Below are 6,099 nucleotides of genomic sequence, written 5' to 3'. Positions count from 1 at the left end.
TGGCGGTAGAGACGAAGGAGAAAGAAGATGGCGGCAGAGATGGATAGAGGACAAAGAGGATGGCGGCAGAGATTGAGGATGTAGAAGAAATCGATGGAGGAAAAGAAATGAAGAGAGTGAGTATCGCAAGAGATAAGAGAGAGGGATGTGTGGGAGAGTTAAATTATTATTATTATTTTTTTATAAAATCACTGTAGCGGCGTTGACATGGTTTTGGCATCAGTATAATTGTTCTGCTAAAAAAAAAAAATTATTAAAAAACATTTTACGCATCAGTAAATTATATCATCGATGCTAAAGTATGATCAATGACATCGGTAGAAAACCCCTAAAATTTGTGTTGATGCCTTTATAGCCCTTTAGTCTTATTAATTGTAAAATCGATGCCTAAAAACTAATAGCATCGGTTTTTAGACTTGTCGATGCCTATGTGGTGTAGTGTAAAGTAAAATTTCGGCACAATGTATTTACAGCTCCTAACACTGAAGCATGAGTCTCCGTATGCATTGAGGTAGGTAAAGAAAGGACTCATAGTTCAGGTGACAGAAGTATGCAAGGTTCCCATCTCCATTGGCAAGCATTACAAACATGAATTTTCGTGTGACAAAATCGATATGGATGCTAGTCATGTATTACTAGGGTGTTTTTGGTAGTATGATACATGTGCCACACATAAAGGACGTGATAATGTGTATTTGTTCAATTGGGGTTCCCATAAGATTGCTATGGCTCTTATTAGTGAATCTAGAAAATTAGAAAAGCAAAAGAACTCGAGTTTTATAGTGATGTCCAATAGCGAGCAAGAGTTTGAGGAAGATATTAAAGAAGCTGATGGCGCGTACACTGTGTATGTGAAGAGGTTGTTAGCTGCTTGCCAAAGGGTGTGTCTTGCCCGAGAAAGGTAAAGAAAATTTTAATTCATTTTCAAGACTTGATTTCAAATTATTTACCTAATGACCTACCACTCATGAGAGACATACAACATCACATTGATTTAGAACCTGGATCTAGTCTTCCCAATCTACGCCAATATCGTATGAACCCTATGGAGGATGAAATTCTCAGAGAAAAGATAGAAGATTTGTTGCAAAAGGGGTTTGTTTGAGAAAGTATGAGTCCGTGTGCAATTCCGTATTGTTGGTAGTGAAGAAGGACAGTACATGGCGCATGTGCGTTGATAGCCGTGCAAGTACATATTTCCAATTTCACACCTGGATGACATGTTGGATGTTTTGGAGGGCTCTAAAGTGTTTTCCAAAATTGATTTGAGGAGTGGGTATCACCAGATTCATATCAAACTTGGAGATGAGTGAAAAACAACTTTTAAGAGCAAGGATGGATTGTACAAATAGTTGGTGATGCTGTTTGGGTTGTCAAATGCACTTATGAGACTTATGAATCAGGTTTTACATCCCTTTATTGGTTAATTTTTTGTAGTTTATTTAGATGACATTTTGATTTACAGCAAAACCAAGGAGGAGCATCTGATACATTTGAAGGAGGTTTTGAAGGTTCTGCAAGAGAACATGTTGTTTATTAACCTAAAAAAGTGTACTTTCATCACAAACAAGGTACTTTTTCTGGGTTACGTTGTAAGTGAAAATGGTATCCACGTGGATGAAGATAAGGTGCGAGCCATTCAGGAGTGGCCTATCCCGAAAACAGCCAGTGATGTGAGGGGTTGCCATGGCCTTGCAACCTTTTATCGGCATTTTGTTCACCATTTCAGTACCCTGACAGCACCAAAAATTGAGTGCCTGAAGCATGAAAAATTTAATTGGGGTGAAGAGGAAGAGCACAACTCTGCCCTCATTAAAGAAAATTTTAGCATAGTATCGGTCCTAGCCTTTCCCAACTTTGAGAAGTTATTCGAGGTCGAATGTGATGCAAGTGGAGTGGGTGTAGGAGCTGTTTTGTCTCAAGAGAAGAGATTTGTTGCATTTTATTTTCATAAAAACTCAGTGAAGACGCCAAAAATGGAGCACTTATAACTAGGAGTTTTATGCAGTGGTTCGAGCCCTGGAATAGTGGGAATATTATGTAGTGCAGCGAGAGTTTGTGCTTTACACTGACCACGAAGCCCTAAAATTTATCAACATCTCAAAGAGTGTGAACAAGTTGCATGTCAGGTGGGCTACTTTTGTGCAGAAATTTCCATTTGTTATTAAACATAAATCTAGAGTTCTTAAACGTGTAGCAGATGCATTGAGTCGTCGAGCAACTTTGCCTATTACTTTGGCTTAAGAAGTTGTGGATTTCGAATTTATGAAGGAACTGTATGAGACTGATAAGGATTTTCAGGAAATTTGAGCTAAGTTTCTTCGCAATGAGCTGATGACAGATTATAATTTTAATGAGGGCAATCGATTGTGCATCCCTATTTCTTCTTTAAGGGGGAGAAACTAATTCGAGACTTGCATGGGGGTGGATTGAGTGGCCATCTGGGCCTTGATAAAACCATTGCCAGAATGGAGGAACGTTATTTTTTACCACCCTTGAAGCGAGATATCAACACTATTGTGTGGAAGTTCTACATTTGTTAGGTATCTAAAGGGCTGTCCCAAAATACTGGTCTTTATATGCCTCTCCCTGTCCCTGATGATATTTGGCAAGTCTTGTCTATGGATTTTGTTTTGGGACCCCTTCGTACACAATGAGGAGTTGATTCTGTTTTTGTTGTGGTTGACATGTTTTCCAAGATGATGCACTTTATTGCTTGCAAGAAGATTGCGGACGCTTCCAACATAGCCAAACTGTTTTTCAAGGAGGTTGTGTCGTTGCCTGGTGTTCCTAAATCTATTACGTCATACCGTGACACCAAATTCCTTAGCCACTTTCGGATAACCTTGTGGAGAATGTTTGTTACAGACTTGAATCATAATAGCATCACTCATCTGCAGATGGACGGTCAAATTAAGGTTACCAATAGAATCAGAGACATGGTTAGGAGCATTTGCAGAGATAGGCCGAAGCAATGGGACGTTGCACAGCCTCAGGTGGAGTTCGCTTACAACAGTGTTGTTCATTCTTCCATAGGAAAATCACCTTTTGCCACTGTTTACACTTTGGTGCCTAGGCATGTGGTTGACCTAGTCAAGCTTCCAAGAGCCCAGAAGACTAGTGTAGTTGCTAAAACTATGGCTGAATAGGTTCAGACTGTGAGGGAAGAAGTGAAGGACAAGCTAGAGATGAGCAATGCCAAATTTAAGGCCCTGCGGACAAGCATCCCCCTGTGAGGTTGTTCCAGGAAGAAGACTCTGTGATGGTCTACTTGAGGAGAGAACGTTTCCTAGTTGGTACATACAGTAAACTGAAGCCTTAGAAGTGCCTACACGAGTTCCATGATGATGAGTCAATTTATCCTGATGATAACTCGGGGTTTAGTTCTTCAGAAGTGGAAGGGACTGATGTAGAACAGATGGCGGAAGCAATTGAAGAGGAGTTGGAGCCATGAGCGCGCAAAGGCAAACAGCGTCACGAGTAAAACACATCACTTTGCCATGACATATGGGCTTTTTCAGGCATCCGAGATCGTTTATTAGCCTGAAATCTAACTCTAAAGTTTTTACAGTTTTTGGAGTATTTAAGCATACTTTACCCGTGGTTAGGGTTATGTTATATTATTCTAGTTTATCAAATAAACCTTGAGGTTTCCTCATATCTTCCTGGTGGATTCTAGAGTTACATGTTTTAGGCTAAGGTTTAGCCAATCAATTATAACACTGAGCCAACATTCATTATGGCAAACTTGAAATATGTTCCATTGATACAATTGTAAGATTTTTATATCCCCATTTAAAAACCATATTTGACAAAGTTAACTTTTTTTGTTCATACAGTTTTCCTTTTCTTTTCTCGGTCCATGATTTTTCCTCTACTCCTAATATTTGTAATTAATAAACAGTGGCTGATCTAGAATTTTTAGTATGAGGAGTCATAGTGTAACAGTTCCTAAATCAATATTGTAATATTGACATTAATCCTTGAGAAAGTAGACAACCCAAATATTAACCTTTTGATCAAGGTAAAAGAAAAAAAATAAAAGAGAGGAAATATAAATGATCTGATTGCACTTGACATACATTATCTGAAATTTCATCAATAAAAACAAACACCATTTTCAATCAAATAAACAAAACAAAGATTGATTAGTTTTGAAGTTCGCATGAACTGAAGAAAGAAAAAAAATTCGAAAAGTCAAAGAATTAGAAAAGGACTTGGTCTTGCAAAAAGCTTATGATTTGCTTGAGCTGTTGGCCAAGTTCCTTCCCAGACATTAAAGAGAAGGCAAATAGAGAAAGGAATTGAGGGTTGGGTTAGGGTTTAATGAGGAATTATGTGAGAATTGGAGAAATTGGGGTGGGGGGAATGTCGTTGCTGCTGCTGAAACATGGGAAACTCTTTAGAGGTTTCCGTCGAACTCCTGGTGGGCAACCTCAAGGGGTCACACCAGGACCTCACATCTATTTTCATGGCTTTCGCAGGGTTGATCAACCCCAACACTGCAATCAATGGTATTTGCAAAATATAAGGGCTTGTTTGGTATCCTATTTGGATCAATTTTTTTAAACTCAAAAATAAATTTTGAGTCCAAAGCCCATAATTCACATTTGGTAAAGTCCATTTTTCAAAAACCTAATTCAACAACTGTTCACCCGTTTTCGTGTTTACTCCTAAGATGGAAGGGCGAAGTTCCCCACTGGCTTGGAGACCATTTGTTGGTCAACAAGTCAGCTTTCTTTGGTGTGTGAGCGTGCCACTGCTAGCAATGCAGATCCTAGCAGACTTCTTTTTAGAGTGGATAACTTGCACCCCAAGTTACTGACTTCTAAAACAAATGATTGTGAATTTGGGTGAGGAATATTTCCCAAGTAAGTTCTTTTCTTGCCTCAGACTGGTGAGGACTTTCATAATTTATCTCAGTATCAAATGGCTGTTCTGGCCAAAAATATTTGATAGAAGTTGGGCTGTTTTAGGCAGAACTGCCTTTTACAAAACAATAAATATGCATATCGACGCTAGGAAGGTTAAAAGATGGCCGGAACTCCGTTTCTGCTTGGATGGAAGGTTCTAGTTTGGGCTGGACTGGACTCGCCTGGGCCGGTCCGTACTGCTTTGTGACTTCAGATGCTAGGCTGACCTATAAATCGATACCAAAGTTCGATTTTGGCATAGCTTTATGTTTACTTCACGCTTCGTGAGGCCTTTGAGTGGGCAGAACTGCAGCTTCTTCAGTTTGAAGGGGACAGAAGTGGCTATTCTCGAGGGTTTGATAGGCTAGAGATTGCACTACGAGCGTTGTTCTGCTTGAGCAGGACTCTTCATGAGTTCGCTGAGGTCTCCACGTCTGTGAAAACTCAAACTCTGATTGTCTTGGCTTTTGCTGAACCAAATTTGTAACGAGGGATCTCGTTTTAGAAGACTTATTTTCTAAGTCTGAACTTTGGAATTCTGATCTAAAGCTGGTTTCTCTTGGAATCCAAGTGAGCTTTTGGTTGTTTTCTTGTTGTTGTTTTTTTTTTTTGATTGATTGATGAATTGAGTGTCCTTTTCTTTCTTGCCTACTTCTGTTTTTATAAGAGACCTTCTTGGGGAGGTGGTTTTAATTTTAATAATGGGCGGCAAAAAGATCTCCTAAAATGTAAAGTAGAAAGGATTTTTATCAATCATGGCAGATAGGCTCTCAGTAGTCACCTCCTAAAGCAATCCCTTCCCTGGTTTCCTGGGTGGCAGCTTTCTATTTCAATGCCATCGTCTGTGTGGGCTGATTTTATGGCGGTTTGGGTTTTCTTTTGTATTTTCTGAACAACTCCCTGTTTCTTGCTTTTGAAAGCGTGACCCGTGAATTCCTTGGAAGATGGTGTATTGCTTTGGAGCAAAATCTCTGAATACAGATGGGCTTTTGATCTTCTCTTGGCAGTGTTTCAGAGACGTCTCTTCTCATATAAAAACTTTAGTTGGAATTGCTGACTTTTCAAAGCTGAGGTAGCCACGTGGGTGTGTTTTTAATCTCTTGGGTTTGAGCCCAATCAAAAATTGTGGGCTGATCCTTGAAGCCTTAATGACAGCTTCCATGTTTGGTCTCTTCTTGGGCTGGGC

Source organism: Prunus dulcis, chromosome 7 (genome assembly GCF_902201215.1).
Source record: "Prunus dulcis chromosome 7, ALMONDv2, whole genome shotgun sequence".
In the NCBI taxonomy this organism is placed as follows: Eukaryota; Viridiplantae; Streptophyta; class Magnoliopsida; order Rosales; family Rosaceae; genus Prunus; species Prunus dulcis.
The sequence above is the reverse complement of the archived record's forward strand: the minus strand, read 5'-3'. Positions refer to the sequence as shown.